The 21846-nt window shown below is 36.4% G+C and overlaps 1 long non-coding RNA gene across 2 annotated transcripts; it reads left to right on the plus strand.

Moving 5' to 3' along the window:
* The first annotated feature begins 1358 nt into the window (after nt 1-1358).
* LOC125488704 lies at nt 1359-21172 on the plus strand. 2 transcript variants are annotated; one of them, XR_007266422.1, is made up of 4 exons: nt 1359-1491; nt 14511-14572; nt 18991-19141; nt 20009-21172. It is a non-coding gene; the product is annotated as an uncharacterized LOC125488704 (long non-coding RNA). The 2 variants fall into 2 exon arrangements; XR_007266423.1 differs by lacking the exon at nt 1359-1491 and adding an exon at nt 6175-6309.
* Nucleotides 21173-21846: the final 674 nt, after the last annotated feature.

Consider the following 21846-nt stretch of genomic DNA (forward strand, 5'->3'; position numbering starts at 1 on the left):
TGAAAAATCAGTTAGTCCTATGCTCGTTGTAAACATTTCCGAAATTGGGAGCCCTAAGCCCGTTGTAAACATATTTCCGAAATTGGGAGTAACTTTTTACACTACGAGCCGACGAGTGAAGAACAAATAAATAACAGCTGCGAGGACCGCAGGGACACAGGCTCACATCAGGGTGTTATAAATAGAAGTTCATATTTAGTTTCACACATTTAAGTAAGTAAGTAGATAAATGCCATATTGATAGTTAATAATCACTATTTCAGATCTTTTGTATTTGTTTGTGATGTGTAGAATTCTAAAATACTTATACACTATCCATAGTTTCATTTTATTATACTCCATTAGTACCTACCTATCTTTTTCGCGCTTCTATGTATAGGTACATGACATATATTCAAGATCAATAGCAATCGCTGAATCCCGAACCCGAACACATTAAAACGCTCCGGCGAGTCTCGCATCTTGATTCGATTCTAGAATCGTATCTTGAACAATTCCACGGGATGCCGAAGTGGATTGTTCCTCGCAGGACCCGATCGCGGTGATCTCGATGTTTACGACGCGACGCATCCCATCGCCTCGTAAACTTTAACGCGGACTTCGCTACCGAACCAACGCGCTATTGGAAAACGTTTGAATGTCGAACTGCTGTCGTGGATCCCTAAAAGGCTGCACGCTTGAGGTATGTTAACCTCATTTTGGCAGACTACCATTTATGGCAGCTTTCTTGCATGTGTCCGGGTTTAAAATGACTTTAGGACATACCTAATAGCGGTTATTCCAACACGATTTGAAAGGAAGATCAGTAATTGGAAATAACCCATGCCATGTTGTAAATCATCGCTCTATGACACAACCGCAATGCGGTGGAAATCCATTATACAGCTTCACTTTCTACGTATCTTTATAGGTATGTTCTCTCTCTGTGCGCCTATCTAGTATCCAGTAACTCAGAGTAATCTTACTGAAGAATAAACGTAAACAAAACACGTAGCTATTATTCGTTTCGTCACATCTCGGGCACAAACAGCGCCGCGCGCCGAACGCTGCTAAAGGGTTGTTTATCAAAACAACAAAAGGCGATCGGTAGCACCAACTTGTAAAAACATATTTTGCATACTGTAATGTAAATATTTATAGTAACAATGCGACGAGAGGAAGCTCCGGCACCCACAATGTGCCCCCAGTTGGCTTTCACTTTCGATTTTTTGCTGTTTTTAGGAAACCCTTCCATAAATATGCTACTGTTTGCGAGACTCATTTGCATGAGACTGTAGGACAATAAATGCACGTTTATTTAAGCGTTAAAAGTGAAAACGAAGGTTCAAGGTGATTGTCGGCCGCCGGTCAGTTAGACCCCGGGCCTGTGCCGTCTTACACGTTCACAAGGTGCTAAGACTTCTAAGTTTGAGCTGAAAACAATACCATAGTGATACGAAACACGGAAGATATTATGCGGTTTCCAAAACTTCTTGTGCGAGTCCAAAACAGGTATGCATGGTCCCTACTATAATATGAACCTCTTACCTTCGTTATAGAAAACTACCTAGTTAGGTTAACCTACTTCTTAATTTATTGATGGCTTATTAATGCATGCATGTACTCGTCTTGACCCTCATCATAAGGCTGTAATTGAGAATATTAAATTTGTAATGATTCAATTGGTTCAAAATCGAAACTACAATTTCATTCACCTTTACCATAATCTAGTATTTGGTCGGAACTGTGTTGTCCGAGTAAATATTAGTTCTCGCCAGTATTCGAGGCACGGGCGGCGGCGACTGAACTACATATTTCACACATTTGTTAACTTTGCAGTTGCTCTGGAGGTGTGAAATGGTTACTAACTGGTCATTGTTTGACAAGTTATAACATTTCTTTTCATTGGGTATGAATTGTAAATTATTTCTGTTTACTTCTTGTAAGTAATGTAAAAATAATTGTGGGTGATTCTCAAATGACGCGATTTAGGTATGTCCAAGCCATAAAATACATGAAATTGATAGTTTTATACCAGGATGTATTTTTTTTTGAATAATGTATCTTGTGACCGTTTTTATACATTAGTAATAAAATGCATAAATTTATAAAGAAAGCGACAATGATTTTTTTAAACTCAATATCATAAGTTCTTTGGCGCGTCCTTCACTTGATTTTATTTTTAGGTCAAGAAAAACTCACTTTTAAACGTAAAATAAGCTTATGATTTATATGTTATGATTATAACAGATACTTATGGTAACTGTAAATTAGGTTTCTATTCACTCTTAGGTTTAGTTTTCAAAAATATAACGCATTCAATTTTGTCCGAGAAAAAAAACTAACTTCTTTGGCGTAACGATACCGTCTTCCTACTCTGCGTTTAAACGATCACCGGATATAATCACCATGCGTCCCTGACCGTTCAGTCCCCCACTATCTTTGATCAGGAGCAGAGGAGCGTAAGTTTACGGAGTATGACGAAAAAATTTTTTTTTTGTGCCGTAACTTGTTTTGGTCAGGTGAGTGCCTAATTTCTTCGATTGTTACTTTCATGCTATTATTTGTTTTGGTTGCATACATATTTTTGTCCACGTATATCTATTCAAACAGTATGCACGTGTCAATAAGAGGTTCCAATTGTACATCAGCTTTCTGTTAAAATAAATTTTAAGTGATGATTTCTAATTTCGTTGGGAATAATTTCTTTGGATTTCTTTGGCATACTGCGCCAACGAAATTAGTTTTGATACAAATAAATTAGTATTGAGTATTAATTACGCTAACTTTATGCATTCAATGTATATTATGGTTAATTCTCTCATCATCATCATCAGCCAATAATCATCCACTGGACATAGGCCTCTCCCAAGGAGCGCCACAACACTCGGTTCTCGGCCTTCCTCATCCATCCACTACCAGCTACCCGCCTAAGGTCGGCTGTTCGTGGTCTCCACTCGAGAACTCGTCTACCCCAACGGTTATCGGTTCTTCGGCAGATATGACCAGCCCACTGCCATTTCTGGTTGCATATTTTGACAGCTATGTTGGTAACCTTAGTCCTCTGACGGATAACCTCATTTCTGATACGATCCATCAGAGAAACCCCAAGCATAACTAGAGATTTATGCTTGGGGTTTCTATGGAGAGCCATAGCACGCTGAGCTATTTTAAATCGGTGGACCAGTCCTACCGTCAGTGTCCACGTCTCAGCACCATACGTCATCACTAGCGGGACGCACTGTTTTAAGACTTTTGTCTTCAGGCTCTGAGGAATGGACGAGGAGAATATGTGACGAAGTTTCCCGAATGCAGCCCAACCCAGTCGGTTGCGCCTTGCAGCCTCCTTGTCGAAGTTGCTTCTGCCTAGCCGAATAGTCTGCCCGAGGTAGACATATTCATGCACAACTTCGATTGTTGCCTCACCAACGACGACCGGCTCCGGTTTCATGTGAGCATTGTACATGATTTTCGTCTTGTCCAAGTTCATACCGAGGCCTACACGTCGGGAAGCAGCATTTAGGCCACTTAGCATCCAGCTAACTTCCTGCAGAGATTCTGCCATAATAACGATGTCGTCCGCGAAGCGGAGGTGACATGTACTCGCCATTTATACATATGCCATGTCCTTTCCAGTCCAACGTCTTAAAGATCTTCCAATGCATTGGTGAACAGTTTCGGAGATATCACATCCCCCTGTCTCACTCCACGTTGCAGTTGGATAGTGGTCTTGTGGTCAGTCTAAGTAGCGGCATTGTACAGATACCTCAACACCTCGATATAGCGCCAGTCGATTTGGCATCTCTGCAAGGATTCCAAAACTGCTTAGGTCTCGATGTAGTCGAAGGCTTTTTCATAGTCCACAAAGGCTAGATACAGAGGCTGATTATACTCTTCGGTCTTCTGTATAATCTACCTTGCTGTGTGGATGTGGTCTATTGTACTAAAGCCTTTTTGAAACCCAGCCTGCTCCGGGTGCTGAAACTCGTCTAACTTTTGGGCAAGACCATTCGTGATAACCCTTGAGAACAGCTTGTATACATGGCTTAAAAGCGAGATCGGTCTATAGTTCTCTCTAGAAGCTGGTGTTGCCAGCTCCAATTTGGTGCAGTGTGGGACGAAGGGTCGACTTCACCAGACGTCTCCTCTCCAGCTTGACGTTGATATTCAGAGTGCCTCGGAGAAGTCGGTGAGCACTCCCAGTTTTAAACCTATTGTTCACTGGGACATCTTTGAATATGTGCCGCTTGTCAGTCATAATGAAGTCTTTTTCGTTTTTCGTCCTACCATCGGGGCTTGCCCATGTCCACTTCCTCTGGGGCCGATTCTCAAAGAAAGAATTCATCAGAAAGAAAGCCCCTCCGTTTCGAGGAAGTCTACAAGCATTTGCCCTCTCTGGTTTCTGCTACCAAAGCCATGATGTCCTACCCTCGAATCGTCGCATTCTTGTACTCCCACTTTGGCGTTGAAGTCACCCATCACAACGGTGTCTTGGGTCCTAGCAGTACACGTGATAGCCCTAGAGATATCCTCGTATACTGCTTCGAATTCTGTGTCAGAGTGTGTCGAGGTTGGTGCATATACCTGTACGACCTTCAAGGAATCCCTCTCGGTTAGTTTAAGTACTAGGTACGCTACCCGATTTGACACACTGCTGATCTCCACTACGTTGTTGACAAGGGTCTTGTTGACGAGGAATCCTACGCCACCTTGGGACAGTTGGTCGCCCTCCTGATGGTAGAAAATGTGGCCGGACTCCAGGGTCATCGTGTCCTCGTCCTCTTTACACTTTTTTATACCGGTGACGGGGCTGCCCATCAGCCTATGGGATTTAGTGTAGCTGTTTTTGGATGTTTATACCGCCATCATCCGCTCGCCAGAGCCTCGTCTGTTATTTAGCAGAGTGCACCACGGGCAGGTGAGGTTGGCAATTGATTCATTCGCATGTTTAGAACCCTTGCACCCTTACGTGATCAGGTAATTATGTTAAAAACAAATAAAGATATGCGTGATTTTAGTTTTGTTGTGTATTTTTTGCAATCTACGTATAAAACTAATTTCATTATAATAATTTCTAATTTCTATGTTCTTAAAACTAACTTCTTTGGGGCCTTTTATAATTTCTTTGGTGTGTTTTCTAATTTCATTGGAGCCAATCTAATTTCATTGGCCCAAAATTGTTTAAAATCGCTGTAACTTTGAATCGGCTCGATAGATTTCAGGGCCAATAAGAGATAACTAAAGAGGTCTAAAGCGTCTACAATATGTGGGGTATAATATTCAAACAACAGTAAAAAAAAAATGCGCCAAAGAAATTATGCTTTTTGAGCGGTTTTTGGAGAATCACCCTTGTACTAGTATTAAATTCATGGTTACAACATAATCCTAACTTAATAATATTATAAATGCGACAGTAACTGAGTCTGTCTGTCTGTCTGTCTGTTACTCTTTCACGCCAAAACGACTACTTATTATCCTGGAATTCGCACGGGAAAACTTTGTTTGAAAAAGTTTTTTTTTTTTTTCGCGAATTTTTAAATTCTGATTTCAGTTTCGGGCTTAGATATACCATGCTGCACATGTAGGTTTCGGCTTAGTATTTATACCCTTTTTGCAACACCATGTAGATAGGTACCAGTAAACATTTCGAATAATTGAGCGCGTCACTGCAGAATGCTAGAATATTCGATGATACTCAAATAGCGGTTTCGGTTATATAGCGGTTTCGGTTATATAGCTGGTCTGCAAACTGCAAATAACCCAAAAGTATACCCAGGAGAGACATATTCTTGCAAACCTGTCTGGCAGAGGCACATTGATGTTTAATATTTAGGTAGGTATGTGTACCTAACTAACCTACGTATGTTGTTATATTATGATATTAGCAAGAAGAAAATGGTCCATTTCTTATTGTAACACTTTACTATAAAATAATGTAACATAACAACATAATAGGTAGTTAGTTATAACGCTATAGTTATTAACAATCTCACTCTCTACGGGCTACCGCTGGTATCTTTTAAATCGTCAATTAATGAGTTACTAGGTCACATGGCCGAGTTGTTAAGTCATAAACAGTTGGACTCGTCAGCTGTGAGGCAATATAAGGAGTCTGAATAGAATCGGTTGGTTTATTAGACATCATATAACTTGGGCAATGCCCTCGCCACTGTCTGTTAGTTGAATGTCGGATCCAACACGGTGAAGTCACGCATGTTCTAAAATTAAATATTTAAACTTGGAATTAAAAATAAACAGTTGGAAGTCTATGGTTGAAGTGTTGTGCTATTGTAGAGGCAACGTTTTGATGGAGAGGATTCCAACCCAATGGTGAGTCAAGAAAGATTGCCGCCATGGTATCTTAGACTTTAACTTGCTTTTGTTGTTGTTTGTTATTCTTTTCCTTTACAGGCTCATGATACCTAATAATCGTCGTCTGTTTTACATACATCCATCCTATTATGTGGGAGGTATTCATTCCCGCATCCCTTATGGTCTGCCCTCCTTTCTTATAGGCTGTAGGTAGGTACTTACATAATAATAATAATAAAAAATCTTTATTGCGCAAAAGAAATGTTACAATATATTATACAAGGTAATAATACCTTTAAGTATAAACTTAAACTATATCTATGCACACGTCTGAATTGAACATTAATCACAGGGAGCAGGGGTCCCCAAATTAGGCTCAGCCCGTATCTTGGGGTACCAAAAATGACTTGACTAAAGTGAATTTATATTAGTAAAACATAAATAGTGTATGCCACACAAGAGTGAAATAAAATTTCAAAACAAAACAGAACAAACATAAAATTATCCTAACAGTCTTCTTGTTATAGGTAGGTATATAAATAAAATCTTAAATAAAATCTTTAAATCAATAGATAATGCTGGTAATAATTCTATTATAGGATATCCTCAGTACAATTATAATCTAGTTTGAGTAAGCATAACATATACAGAAAGAAAGCTGGAAACGTATAAGCGCTTACGTATGTTCCCGTGCTTATCAGCGCTGGTCCGGCAATGTATGGAAAAGTAAGCGCTTATAAGTACCTACACAGCTTTCTTTCGGTACACAGCCTTACGTACCTACCTAGGTACTTACCTAAAACTTTTCTATTCTCTGTGAGGGGTATTAATTCCTGCACTTCTTAAGGTCTGCCCTGCCTGCCTTCTTAAGCATGGGCTGTACTCCAGATTGTTCACACGATTCCAATTTATTTTGTAATTTAATTATTATGTAAAGCAATATGTAACAATTACTTCTACTTATTTTAGGAATCGTGCGATGCCTGAAAATAGCAATTTTTATCTTGAGGACTACCTACTAGGCATCTGTACTTGTCTACAAAGTACCAAAATGTTATTTTGCTTTACTTTTCAAAATTCCAAGGATCTTTTTGTAAGCCATTAAACAACTCTTGTAGAACTGTCAAAATACCTATGTGTTGGTTTCTTTTCAGCGTGCGAAAAATAGTGTGTTTGTTCATGTAGAAAGGTTTTAAAATCAAAGAAGAACTTAATTTAACCCTGTATTTTTTTAAACGGTTATCCATATTATTTTTATCAAATAAAGTAATAATAAAAATCAATCCTGTAACAAAAAATCATAAATATAAAAATATAGGTATAACACTGATAAATTTAATTAAAGCAGACTACTCTACGTACTGAAATAAGATAAACATATACTGAATAGAAAACACTAGGTATTTTGTTGTTAAATAAGAAGTAATGTTTAAGTTACGTAAGCGTCTCGTTCACAGTAGGAATTCACGATATAAAGTAGGTGCTCGCCTTCTGTGGCATTACTTGCATGACACGCTCTCCACAGCGTCAGTTTTCACATACTTGTCAAGAAATAACTCTTACACCACACAAATATAACTACAAATTAACTTAACAGAAGGTTCGAAAACACCAAATAAATGGAAAACGAGTATATTGCAAGTAAGTAGGTAGGTACTACTGAATGGTACCTTTTTGTATTATAAATCGCAAGATTATTTAAAAAAGGAACATTAGGTCGGTATTGGTAGGTAGATAAACATTAACTTTAAATCCGACGTAATTTATGAACTCATAAACAAATTCGGTGCCTTTTCCTTTTTTGAAATGATATCCAGCCAGGACTGTTCAGCCGCTTATCTTTTTTCTGGATCTTGGGTTGTTTGTTTTTTATTAAATTTTTGGCTGGCACATGTGTAGGTATGAGATAAGCCAAGGATATGCCCGCCCTTCACCCCCGTCGCATCTGGGCTCGTAAAATATTATCCTGGCCACGACATTTATGGCCCGGCCCGAGATAGGCACCTTGGAGCCGATACAATATGTTGGTTCTCATATTATTATATATCTGTGTTGAAATATATATTTATAAGTAGGTAATATTTAATTAAGTAGATTTTAGTTTCGTTTAGGTATAAATAGTAACTTAAATAAAACGTTTTAAAAGTAGACAGCAAAGGGTTCTTAACTGAAAATATTTTCGTTATTGGAATTAAGTGCAATATGACAGGTACATTACAGTTATATTTATGTGGGTAACTAAAATAGGCAGGTACCTAACAAGTTATAATTAGAAACTATAAAATAATTTTAGCCTTTTAATTTAGGATTATGGATTTAGTGGCAATAATGTTCGCACTCAACAATACAAACTATTAATTTAAATGGATCCGGTATAGTAAAATCTAAATTTTGAATCCGCTTGACTATTAAGTAACCGTAAAAATGAGCTTTTACGCATGTCTATAAAAATGCAATTAAATAGTTAAATTGCTGTAAAAGCGCAGAATAATGAACTTTGAGTAACACATAAGACAATTACTATTAAGATTTCTATCGGCCTACTATTTTCTTTTATGACTTGCAAATTTTATGTAACAAAGGCGATGACATGCTAAAGCAAATTGAGATATTAGCAATGAATATTTTGTTCTTTTGCTCTTACGGTGAAGGAAAACATTGTGAGGAAACCTACACATGTAGCTTTAGCACATCTAGATTATGTGAACCCACCAACCCGCAGTGGACCAGCGTGGTGGGAAATGGTCCATGCTTAGGAAGGCAGTTTAGACCTTAGGGATATGCACAAAGGTTCCACTCGAGAGAGCTAGGTGCAGGTGCTTGCAACCCTCTCACAGAGAATAGAATATTTTGTTGTTTAAACTTACTTATAAATACTAGGTCTATCTATGTATTTATGTGTATATTATAGGTACCCCTGCCATATTAGATCGAAAAGTTAGTCAAGACTGCCTATTGAAATCACATACAAATTATCCGTTTCATATAACAGAAATACGTTCGATGCTTCCATGTAAACCTATCTACATGAAACGATTTCAGAGTGCCAGGCGCGTCACCACAAATTAAAATAACTCAATAAATATAAATGCAAAACATCTTCGCATGCTTTGATAAACAATATACGAAGAAGATGTACTTAGATAATGGTGTACAAAAAAGGAGACCTATAACCAACAGTGGGCGATAGAAGGCTCATGATGATGATGATAATGATGATCAAGGGGGTGCGTATTGCGACGTATAAAAACGAAATGTATAATTTCACATTAATAACGTTCACAACATATAATGAACGTTACGTATAACAACAAAATCTATATTTTCATAAGGTATAAGATTCAATTGGTATAACGTACATTTTATATAAAATCAAAATATATAATACTTACGAGGACTAATATCAATTCGTATAACATACATTACGTATATCGATTAAAATATATACTATCATTTAGTATAAAGTTCATAATCTGTGTTTAATTACCCAACACCGTCAAACCCCCTAGCACCAAAACCTAAAGATAGGTGCGACGACGAGCAAAGCGAGGAGGAGCGTGTTAGGTGCACATGTTCGTCGAAACCAAAGCGGAGCGCAGCGAAGCGGAGCGGAGCGTCTCCCCACATAGCGCCAATAATAATAATAATGTCAAAACCCCTAGTACCAAAACCTAAAGATAGGTGCGACGACGAGCAAAGCGAGGCGGAGCGTGTTAGGTGCACATGTTCGGCGAAACTAAAGCGGAGCGCAGCGAAGCGGAGCGGAGCGTTCCCCACACATAGCGTCAATAATAATGGACGATACGACAAACTTTTATACTTTTTGTGCATTATACATTATGATAATTATATCCGTTGTAGAATATATGTTATAAACGTTATGCATTTTAATCGTTATATCAATTGAAATTATACTTTTTGAACGTTATTCTTAGCGAAATTATGTATTTAGTAATTATGCCTTTCGTTTGTTATGCACAGTGATCGTTATACTTAATAAATTTATATCATATGGGCGTATACCTTGTGAATGTTATGTTATACCATTCGTTTTTATACCTCGTATTACTTACCCCAATATACGAACAAGATGTAGGTACTTAGATTATGGTGTACAAAAAAAGAGACCTATAACCAACAGTGGGCGATAGAAGGCTCATGATGATGATGATAATGATGATCAAGGTGTAGTGTCATATACAAAAACTAACTACTCTCCGTATTTTATTTACTTGTTGTCGAGATATAAGTTTTAAGTTCAACCCAATGACAACAATTTACCAATGAATAAAGTCACAAATTTTCTAACCGAACTAAATTATAGTAGTAGTAAGATTGGTAGTTATTCGTCGGAAAGTTTATTTTGCACTGACACTCCATCTAGTTCGACGTATTGTTTATCAAAGTTCGCCAGCTTCCCTGCAACATAGTCTGTCAACTCATAAATTTCACCAACTTATTAATAAATCGTGATAAATAACAGAGACACACTCTTAGACAGGCCACTGGTGCATGCATCCTCTATACATCGGCCATCATTTGTGTCGTAAACTAACACTAATGTCCCTTAATATTGCTCTATATTTTATTTTATATCTTTATTAACATTTCTCGCTCGGTAGAGTCCATTGTCAGGCTTTACGTCCGAAGTTACGGGGCTCCTTTCATACCATTATGGCCATTTTCTGAAAACACTGTTTCTTTCTTCGGTTTTATGTGTTATTTTTGTTTAGTTCGCGGTACGTAAGTAAAAGATAAATGCTTTTTGGTACAATGTTGTGAACTTATGAACAGAGCATTGATAAGTATCTGTATTTAAAGCATGTACTCATAAGCTCCTATCTACAGGAATATGGATTTTAAGAATTTTAATTATTCGATTTTTGTTATTTCATTATGTCATTTTCTTATATTTTATATCTATTTGATTGCAAGAAATAAATGTAATTAAGGTTTTATGTCTCCACATTACTGAAGTAGGTGTACCTACATGCATATTTTACAGAAAAAATCTTATTAGGGCCTTATTTGTGTTATTTTGTCTTAAAACACATAATTAAAATAAATGAGATAATAATAATAATGAACCGAGGAACCTACTCCTAAATTAAAATCTCCGCTGGAACCTTAAACGAAACAACGAGCTCTGCACTCGCGCTTCGCTGAAGATGGCATAAATCAACCATGTTTCTGCCTTTTTAGTTGGCCTTAAAAATCTTTTTTCTACACACTTATTCCATTACCATTCGTCGTATACACACGTAAGTGCGCATTAAGTTCATGGATTATGAATTTTAATAATACATTGTAAGTAAATAACGTGAACCTTAAAATAAGATATATTTTTTGCGCGCATTTTGGCTGCCTTTTTTGCGAGTCCTTTAGGTACGTTCATTATAATACAATACATAAACGGGTCGATTTTCGGTCGGCTGGCGAGGGGCGGGGTGTTCCAAAGATTTATCTTTTCCAATATGGTGTGGGAATGCGCGAGGGTCGCGCCGCTTTCTCATTAGAGCCGACAGCGCCTCGAAAAATGCAATTCAAGTGGGCTTTTTTCAACTTTATTTATGGAGACACGCTTTAATTTAAATCTTGATAGGTACTTGAACGAGCATTCCATTAACGCACTTAACCTGAACGTATTTTCTTTCCTTTCACATGCGAGCGTCGTTAAGAATGTGTTTAAAGTTGAAAGCCTGATAGTTTCCCGCGCCCTTGACAGCTCGCCACAACCGTTAGTCGTTGATTCCTGTCATAAACTCATTAGGGCGAATAACCGCCCAATCGAGGTTTCAAATCATGGAATTAAAATTAGGTCCCTTTTATTGCTGGCCGTTACGAGCTGCGAAAAAAGGGGGTATAAATAACACACCTTCGTAGCAGCACGCGAAGCACAGCTCGCTCGAGGCAGTAAATTATTCGCTTATGGCCGCAGTCGATCAATAAGATTCATTAAGGAAAAATGTTGCTCATGCAGCTTTAACTCCCTCTTTGCAATTTTGAGTTGATGTTTTTTAGGTTGTGCTGTGTGCTTGTGAGATAAAATGGTCACATTTAAGTTTATGTAGATTTAGTTTTTCTTATTATTCTAATATTTTGTCATTTTATAAATTTACACTAGGTAAATAGTTCTTAGGTTATTAGTTGAATAATTTAGTATAGCGTTTATATTTATACCTACGTAGTTTAATAATTTAGTTAGTTCATATTTAATTTTATCTAGTTATAAGTTTTTCTAGCACCTGTTACATTTTACAAAGTCGTAATTTTAAATAAATTAATATATTTATTAAAATAACAGTGATAAGAAAAGGTTAACAGTACCTACTTGTACCTAGTAATGCAAATGATTGCACCGCCAGCCACACTTATTTCATTCTTACAAATTTATAAAATATATAATATAATAATCCAGCTATATATATTATAATAAATAGAATAGGCGTAGACAAGGAAAAGTTACATACCATGCTACCAGGAAAGCATAAACTGTAGGTAGAGTGATAGAGGCAGCCAGCCATCTCGGTATAGAGCCCGGGCCGATCGATGGAGCTGCCGCTGTGTTCGCTACTGGATCGCTATTGATCCGACCAGGGCTTCAGTAAACCGCGTATACTTAATGGACTTTTAAAGAATAAAAACTTTTTGAGTTTTCATATAATCTGAACGTACATACGATGGAAGTGTCGAATTACTTTAATTTACCTACCTAATCAAAAATTGTGGATTATCACAGTACCGGATTTCTTAGCATTTTAATTTAAAGCTGTAGCAATAGGTAGTAATTTTTTTTTCCCTAAGGTACAGCCGTTTGTGCCAATAGAATCATGCACAATAGCACGGAAATTGAACGTACGTACTCCACCTCGGCAATCTAAAAAAAAGTGAAACTTAAAAAGGTCATCGACACTACCACGAATCGTTCCCAGCTCGTGCAATTGTACCAATTATCTTACATTCGGCCGAGAGTGAAACCGGGCGCTGTAGGACTCTTTTTGTAGAGCAGATTTACATATTTATTGGGGCACATTTTATGGGGGTACAGAAAAACTCTGCTCGTTTTAATGGACAAAAAAGGCGGCTTCATGTATATTTATTGTGTCGCATCCTTTTTAGGGTTTCGTAGCCCAGAATTTAAAGTAAGTCGGTACTCGGTAGTGTTTAAGTCAAAAGCAATTACTTACTACATAGATCTTCATTCTATCTGCTTTTATCTGTATCTACAAACGTATAGAAACAACTCTGTAAATAAAGATAGATTGAAGTAAAACTATCTCCTAGTGCCGTCTAATGTTAATTAGGAAACATTGGCCCTAGCCAAGTGGAAATACCCTTATTTTTACAAGTTTAGCAAATTCCTAAAAACCAATATAGATAGAGAATACTGAACCCTAGTCCGACTCACACTTGGCCGTATTTTTTCCTTACGCGAGTTTTCAACATGAAGCAAGGGGCCACATTTGGTGACGCTCTTTGCATAAAAATATCGTGATCGTAAACTCGGTTCCACGTAAGCGTAGCATGTGTCGTTTTAGAAAAATATTGAAATATCGCTGAAATAAGGTTTTACGATGTGCAGATTGAGATAGGCATTAATAATGTACTAGGTATTTTCATGCATAATGATTCAGCTGATGCCTTTATAAGTTCAGGCCCCAAATTTTCAGTATTTCACCTAAGACTAAAACGTTATTTTTTTTTAACATATAAATTTATAATCATGATTGTTTGTATTCATCAGTATAATAAATTCGGATATATTATATCCGTGTCATCAACTTAAGAAATCATCACAGTCCTGAATAAATAACAATCTAGCAACGCATCATAAATTACCCTGCACAATTATAACCCTACTGCCTTAATCCAACGCCGGAATTAAAAAGCTCACATATCTTTGTTTCTTTCTTATTAAAATATTTTTATTACTCTTGAGAGAATGTATGGGTTTCCTTTATTAATTTATGCCTCCACTTCTGATGAGAGTAACATTTATTATGACAGAGCATGGGTGGCCCCTCAAACGTAGATACATTGTTGAAATATATTATTTACATAAGAGATTTATATATTCAATAAATTAATGGCACGGCTTGGATTACGTTTGCTTTACGTCATAAAATACGAACGAGTTTGATTTATGGCCGCTGTTCTTTAGAAAAGCTTGATTTGAGTTTGTAACTTAGTCTTAAGACGGACACTTTCTTTTGTTACAGGCAACAAAGTTACGCGGAGCTGTTGGTCTTTGAAAAGAAGAAATAAAGCTTCTCCACATACGGTAAGACCTATTATATTTTAAGCACTTCAACTTTTAAAGCAGTCTTTAACTCTATTTTTTTTCTGACACGAACTTTATCACCCAGTGTAATATCTATTCACGTTTCTACCGTTAGGTTTTTTCAGGATTCCTACAGGTAATGAAGTAGCCTGAGAAATATAAATATAACAAAATAAAACATTTATTTGTGAAACATACCTTTAAATATGACAGAAATACATAGGCAAGAGTGCGAGTCCTGTTCTTTGATGGACGTCGAAATTACAAGTATTTTAACTGACTGATTACAAGGAATTTGACCCGATCTCCCTTATCTGAAATGTTTCAAAGCGGGAACTCAACTCTACTCCTGACATAATTCAGTCTTATCGAAGTATAGAGTACCGAAATTGATATATGGCGGTGATTTGTACGCTATCTCGGATCATAAAAGTGTCTCGTGGTCGTCTGTCAGAATTTACAGCCGATATTAGAAGCATTCCGTTGCGTGACGTAATCCTGTTTTTCATATTATATTATTTATTTACCTATAGTTAAGATGGTACTCGAGATGAATATTGTTATTGCAATACAAGCAAGCCTTTGTATCTAGAATATTTTTTCAGGTACCTACATCATTTCAGTTTGTGCCAGCATAATGTCATATCATACAACAATAAAATAATTGTGAATTTAGATGTAAAAATCACTGAAAATTACGCGTACCTATATAGTACAAAATGTCGTATCCTGAATGTCTATAATACAAAGTTTCTATATATATTTTTTGCTGTGTGATTTCATTGAAATATTTTTCGTTGTTGTTAAAACTTGTCCGTGCTCATAAAACTTTGATCAAAATATCTGTCAAATACTGAGTTTTTAAAAGCCAATTTCCATAATGCGATCCAAACAACATGGCCAGATTAGGCAGATAAGAATTCACTGAAATACCGAAATATTCATTAATCAGTGGATTAGATACACAAGGAATATTTACGAGCAGACCGGAATTTAATTTCATTAGGTTATGGGTTCTTCCTGAACGATTTTCTGACTATTCTTGTTGCCATTTTTCATAAATTATAAATTTCGAGTCAGCCAATTTTGAAATTACAGCTATTTTGTATTTAACGTAGGTGCATGGGACGTAGATGCATAGATTATTGGTTTTAGTTTATAATAGGTACGTATATTTCAACAGATTGTAGTTAGGTATATAGAAAAATATACTTTGACAAAGTACAGAAGCAGAAGCACTAGGTTAGTGTGTGCGGTAAATACCTACCATTGAGATAGGTATATACTACTTATTTACCTAATCTTACTTTTTACCTACATACTAGACAGGTACTTATATTATACATTTTAATACCTACACATAACCTACAAGAAGTTTGTTTCGGAATAAACCGGAGACTTAAAAGGCACCATGTTGGTCGCCCGCTGCGCCCGCGCCGCCTCGCCGTGCGTATTTCACCCAGCTGTCACTCGCCGACCAATCGCGAGCGGGCTCACCGCGCGTTCCAACTTTAAAAATGGTAGAGATAATTTCATTGTATATTATTTTGTGACAGGTCGTTATTTTAAGTTTTTATCGGAAAGAGCTTTCAATATATTTCTCTGGTATCTTTTGGTCCTGACTGCTCTCGGAATTTTGTTTTTTACCTGCATGTGTTGTGTTATGAGAAAAAGTTAAAATACCTTCGTCAAAGCTGTCTTACCCTCTATACCTATATATCTAAAATTTTAACGCTGATTCACCTGCCATCTGTTAATAACTATCTATAGCTAAGTCAATTTACCGCCAGCGTCACCTATATAAAGTTGGCTATTCTATATTCTACCCGAGCAAAGTCAACTACTAAAAACTTCCATAAAACAACAATTTCAAACGGGCCATTACGCGCGGGAAAAACACAGCATCCACCCCCCTTTTGGGTAGCCGGGGGGTGGTGGGGGCGGCGGGTTTATGAAGCGAAATTACGACTTAGACGTTTCAAACAATAACTTTCCCCATAAATGCGGACCGATTCGTTCACGCGTCATAACGCGCAGCTTTGCCTTAGAACGCGGGAAATTGGACGAAATTCGGGAGCAAAAAGACGGCTTTTTTTTTCTTGCGAATATTATATATAGTTAGGTATACAACAATAATAATAGGTAGGTACTACGCAGAACCCCGCATGCAGCCAAAGCCGCTATACTAAATTAATGTTTGTGATTTGATTATGAAATTTTATTTTTACAAGTAGGTATAAGAAGGCTGGTTTTTGCTGCCATTAATAATTATTTCTTGTGTGACATAACAATTATAACTTTTATCTTTACGGAAGCCATAAACTATGATAGTCGTTAAATAATATTTATCCATATTATAGTTCATCTGTTCTTCATTTAATTTTATGAAGATCTAATTAAGTATCAAACAATGGACACCTATATACGTGTTTCTGAGCCGGCATTTTTGATCTCATTATACTCAGCACGTTAACTCTAACTTGAGAAGAACGTAAGTAACATTATCTGCCGACCCCCATTTTACGTCTAATCTAGAAGCTAATAAAATTCGCTTATAAAAGTTTTCAGGTGCGCTGTAAAAATATGATAACGTGCACGTATGAGACTTTGCCACTCTGATCATTCCCATGAATAAAAACTTACGTATGATTTGTAGTAAATATAAATATATGTTATGCTGGTCAAATTAATCATCAATTAATCAATCACAAATACCTACATAAAATTATGTACTTAATTAGACAATATTCATATTATCAATGAGTATCAAATAATAATCTTGAGTGTTGAAATATTCAAAGGCCTAAGAGGTACCTAAAATAAATGATTCATTTCAGATTTACTTATATTGTACTATTTTTGTATTCCATTCCAAACATAAAATTTTCATTTAGATTAAACATCATATACCGGTTAGCTATGAACAATAGATTATGAAAAGTTCTCTTAAATTTAGCTTTGCATTTAATACATAACAGGAATAAGCCAAATCAAATAAGAGCACATACCTAGCTGTCGTGGATTAAAATTGAAACGGTTCGTGTGGGAAATACGTTTCCTGCTGAATTCGCTCAGTAAATTACTTTTTTACGGCATTTTTCAACAAGCGCTTGATAAGGAACGCTTCCAGTTGCCTACAGCTTTCACGATTAAACAACTAATTAGTCAAGAGCACTATAAATTATTTCATGTGCCTGAAAGTTTTATTATTTTAGACTAGCTTTTCGCGCGAGTTTCACCTTAAGATTTTCCAGTGGGTCTTCCAGGATAAAAAGTAGCATACTTATTTGTTCCAGGGTGACTAAGATAAACTTGGCAAATTTGATTAAAAAAAAACTATTTCTGATGAAAATGTAATAAGCATTAATCCATCCATACACTTAAAAAAGTTAACGCTTATTAGGATGTTCTGTGGTTTGGATAGATAAAAAAACTTACTTATAACCTACTAAGTGTCTGCGGGTAAGTACCTATACGGGTAACACTACCCGTGACCCGTGGTACTTATTTATACATGTACCAATTAATCCATTTCTGTTGCAAGCGAATAGTCAATATAGTATTTTTAAATTTAAATTTTCTTGCTACGCTTAAATTGAGATTAAATCTACGAATGTCATGCTTTAATTTATCTCGATTTAAAGGGTTACTATCTAATAAAAGTATACCCTACAGAAACTCCGTACACAGTATACCTACCACTTTCGTCCATAAAACGAAACTTTCCTTATCTATATTACGGAGCCTGGCATCCCCATTTAACGTCAAAGGAAAAACATTATCCTTTCTTCCGAGCAATCATAAACCCTTATCTCGGGGAAAGCACTGAAGCAGGCAAACCAATCTACATAGCGCTGATACCGACTAACCAGGATATCCTGACCTACCCCTCCTCCTTTTTCACCGGGAAACCCCGTTTGTTTTCCGGGGTGAGGGTCATTTTCGGGGCTCAGGTTTCAGTGGTGTTGATATTGTAATCTTGAGTCGAGCACAGTGGGAGTTTTACGATGGCGGCAGCGGAGGAAAGCTTTTATATTTATTAAGTAAAGTTGGGCTTTCGGCGATATTAATCCACCTTTATAGGCGAGGGATGGCTGTGGCTTGAGAATGCTAATGGATTATTTGATTTTGCCTTAATTCTCTCGCAAACTTCGAGTTTTCTATATAAATTACAGAGAGGCTACATTGTTTTACTAGGTACATATAAGTACATGAAATTTGTAGGCACTAAGATCTTATTGGTATTTTAAGTTTGGCTCCAGACCGCCATAACATGCTCAGTTATAAAAACGCCTTACCCTACGCAAAGATTTTACAATTTAAGAACACTCATCTGGTAATCCGTTTAAATTACGCCTTTTCATATTCAACGCGATAAATATTATAATTTACAACTGGTATACTTTGTATCTTTGCAGAAGTTGCAGCTTGGGAGAGTGTGGAATATAAGGCGGGGTGCACACATAGGTACAAAGTTGCGTGTAATTTATGGCGGCGTGGTTTATGGGCCGCGTTCGCACATGCGCCGTACTGTCGCGGAGCGAAGCGTCGTAAAGCCGCCGGGGTCAGGTATGTGACGCTTACTTGCTGCTAGCTTTTGCATGGTCTACATGAATACAAAATAAGAAGACAATAAAACTGAGTATTTTTTGCAACGATGTAAAAATTCTAAAAAAACAGGTGTGTAAACCATCTTGTAATGTATAAATACAGGAAGGATATAGTAGGAAAAGTACGAGTAGGTAGGAGCAATTTACAACAAAATGCACAAATAAATAGATACTACCTAATAAATGAAACTGAAAGTAAACATGAAATTACAGTAGAGTTTTAAAGTATATTTTATGCGCCGACAACAATTTTCCGTAAAAAATATTCCCGGGGCTGAAACTCATAAGAAAATTAACACTAATTTCAATTAATAAAACGTTTTACGCCTACTTAAAATAACTTAGTAGTGGTGGAGAGGGATCACCATAAAAATAACACTTAATTTTCAGTGCGCAATTATTCTGCCATTAAAGGGTGCGCTTAGCTCACAAGGTGCACACCGATATGGGCACTGTTCCATACCTAACGCTGAAAAAGAGGTGCTATAATTTTGAAGTGTATCTGTATGAGGGACAGTTGCCATTTTGACTAAACTGATTATGAAACTAATTGAATTGTATTTCGGGCCGACCACCTCAGACCAATAGCCAACAAAGCATTGTCTGGATGAGGAAAGAAAAGTACTGTAACTATTCTAAATGAGACATAATACCTAATCATGTAGCCTTAGCTAGTTGGTAACAAACACAACACTAAAACATGCCCACCGTTTGTTAGGCCATTTACAGGGTGTTGCAAAAATTTTTTTTTTGTAAATATCCAAAACTTGTAGAACAAAAATTGTTCAGAATGACACCCTGTATTTTTTTAAACGGTTTGTTTCAGGTGACCTACAGAAAGGGGTGTTTAGGAAGAGCCTGCGGAGCCGTGAAGAGTTGCGCATTACCGAACGCTCCGGCATAATAGAACCCCACTTCTGCCTCCACTATAATTATAATTACAGCCCAAGTTTAAGTCGATTACCTACTTAACGTGTTCGTACTTTAATTTAAATGAATGCAAGCTTTAAACTAATGTGATATGAAAACAGTTTAGTTTTATCCAGGATTGGGTAATTTTTTTTTAGGTTCACGATCATAACTATAATATCTAGTCAACTAATGTAATGTAACCTACCTCTACAACAACATAATAATTTAATCTAATAAAAGGTAGAGATTTCATTAAGCAAATGAGGACGCCTTTTTGTACTATTTCGTTTTTAGTTTATAACTTGCTTTTTGTATGATTTCTTTTTCGTTAAAATAAGAGTATGGTATAGTAAAAGCCTGTGTAATCTTTTATAATTACTTAATCAGAAGCCCGCATAGGAAAAGGCAATTATTTCTAGTATAACGTTTTTATTAAAGACACGTGCGTCGTATTGAGGAATGATAAACTATGTAATAAGTAGTAATGTATGATATATACCTACCTTACCATATTATACTATATTATGATAAATTAGTAGTTTTTTATTAATTTGTATGTTTGCCCATCTTTTTTGAGGAAATACGTTTAGGTATAGATACATATTTTTCTCTACAATATTCAGTTGCAAACTCGTGACCAGCTGACCAGAGCCTGAGTCGTGAGTATGTAGGTATGTTATGTATTTTATAGAGGAAGACCACTATAATTTTCTTCTAGACTAGGAACCAACTTTTGCATTGCCGTCGCTGCCGCTAAATTAAAGTAATTTAGCAGTTTATTGCCGTGCCAACACAAATATTATAATTATAATACCTAGTCCACTAATTAGTTGTTCATTGTATTATAACTTTATTGCAGTCATTAATATTAAACTATGAATGCGAATTATGCAAAAAAAAAACTTATATTTTACGTAGGTATTATAATTTGAGTTGCTATTATATCACAGAATGTTGCTTACCTATGCTTAGTTTAGTTAAGTGTACTGTAGTTTAATCATCAATAAACGCAAGGTACCTACCTTATTAGAAAATTATTATGTTTAATCGATTTTTAGTAGGTAGGAGTTTAATTTAAATTTCCAGCGTATTGTTACTACTACCTACCTACCTACCTACCTGTGCATTTGCATCTGCAAAGTATCTATAAAGGCATATATACTCATAAATCTTATAGGTAGATAACTTCAGGAAAGCTTGTTATAAGCTACGGTGTTAAAAAAGTTAGCCAAGGAGGATGACTCAAGGAGAATGGTCATTTAGATCAGTTTTTTTTTAATTTCCAATAGTGTAGAACATTAGTGGTTCAGAACATGACTGCCTTAGTCAACCTCTTTCGGATTTTACACTTTTGATTAACCTATTTACAAAAAAATACTTACGATTTGCTAATTTGTATTTTTATTTTATTTCCAGATATGCAGTGCAATGACCTCATTAGAAACTTCTGCTGCTTGAAAATAATTCTAAGAAGGGAACCAATATTCTAAGATTTCACCGAAGGGTTCTTTACACCCCAATATGCTGTCCTTTACTTACTCCCTTGCAGTGCAGCGTCGACCTCTCTTTCTTTCGCTAAGCCTTCCATCTCGCTTTAACTTCCGACAAAGATGTTCTATCTCTGTTACACAGTAATAAAAATGGCGGATGCTGGGGGATCCCTCTCTAAAACGATGGCGCTTAATACAACGAGATAGAGTTGTGGTTAGCGCTGCTATTTTGTTTTTCCTAAGCTTCAGAACGCTGAGTTAA

The sequence above is a fragment of the Plutella xylostella genome, chromosome 6, assembly GCF_932276165.1.
Source record: "Plutella xylostella chromosome 6, ilPluXylo3.1, whole genome shotgun sequence".
In the NCBI taxonomy this organism is placed as follows: domain Eukaryota; kingdom Metazoa; phylum Arthropoda; class Insecta; order Lepidoptera; family Plutellidae; genus Plutella; species Plutella xylostella.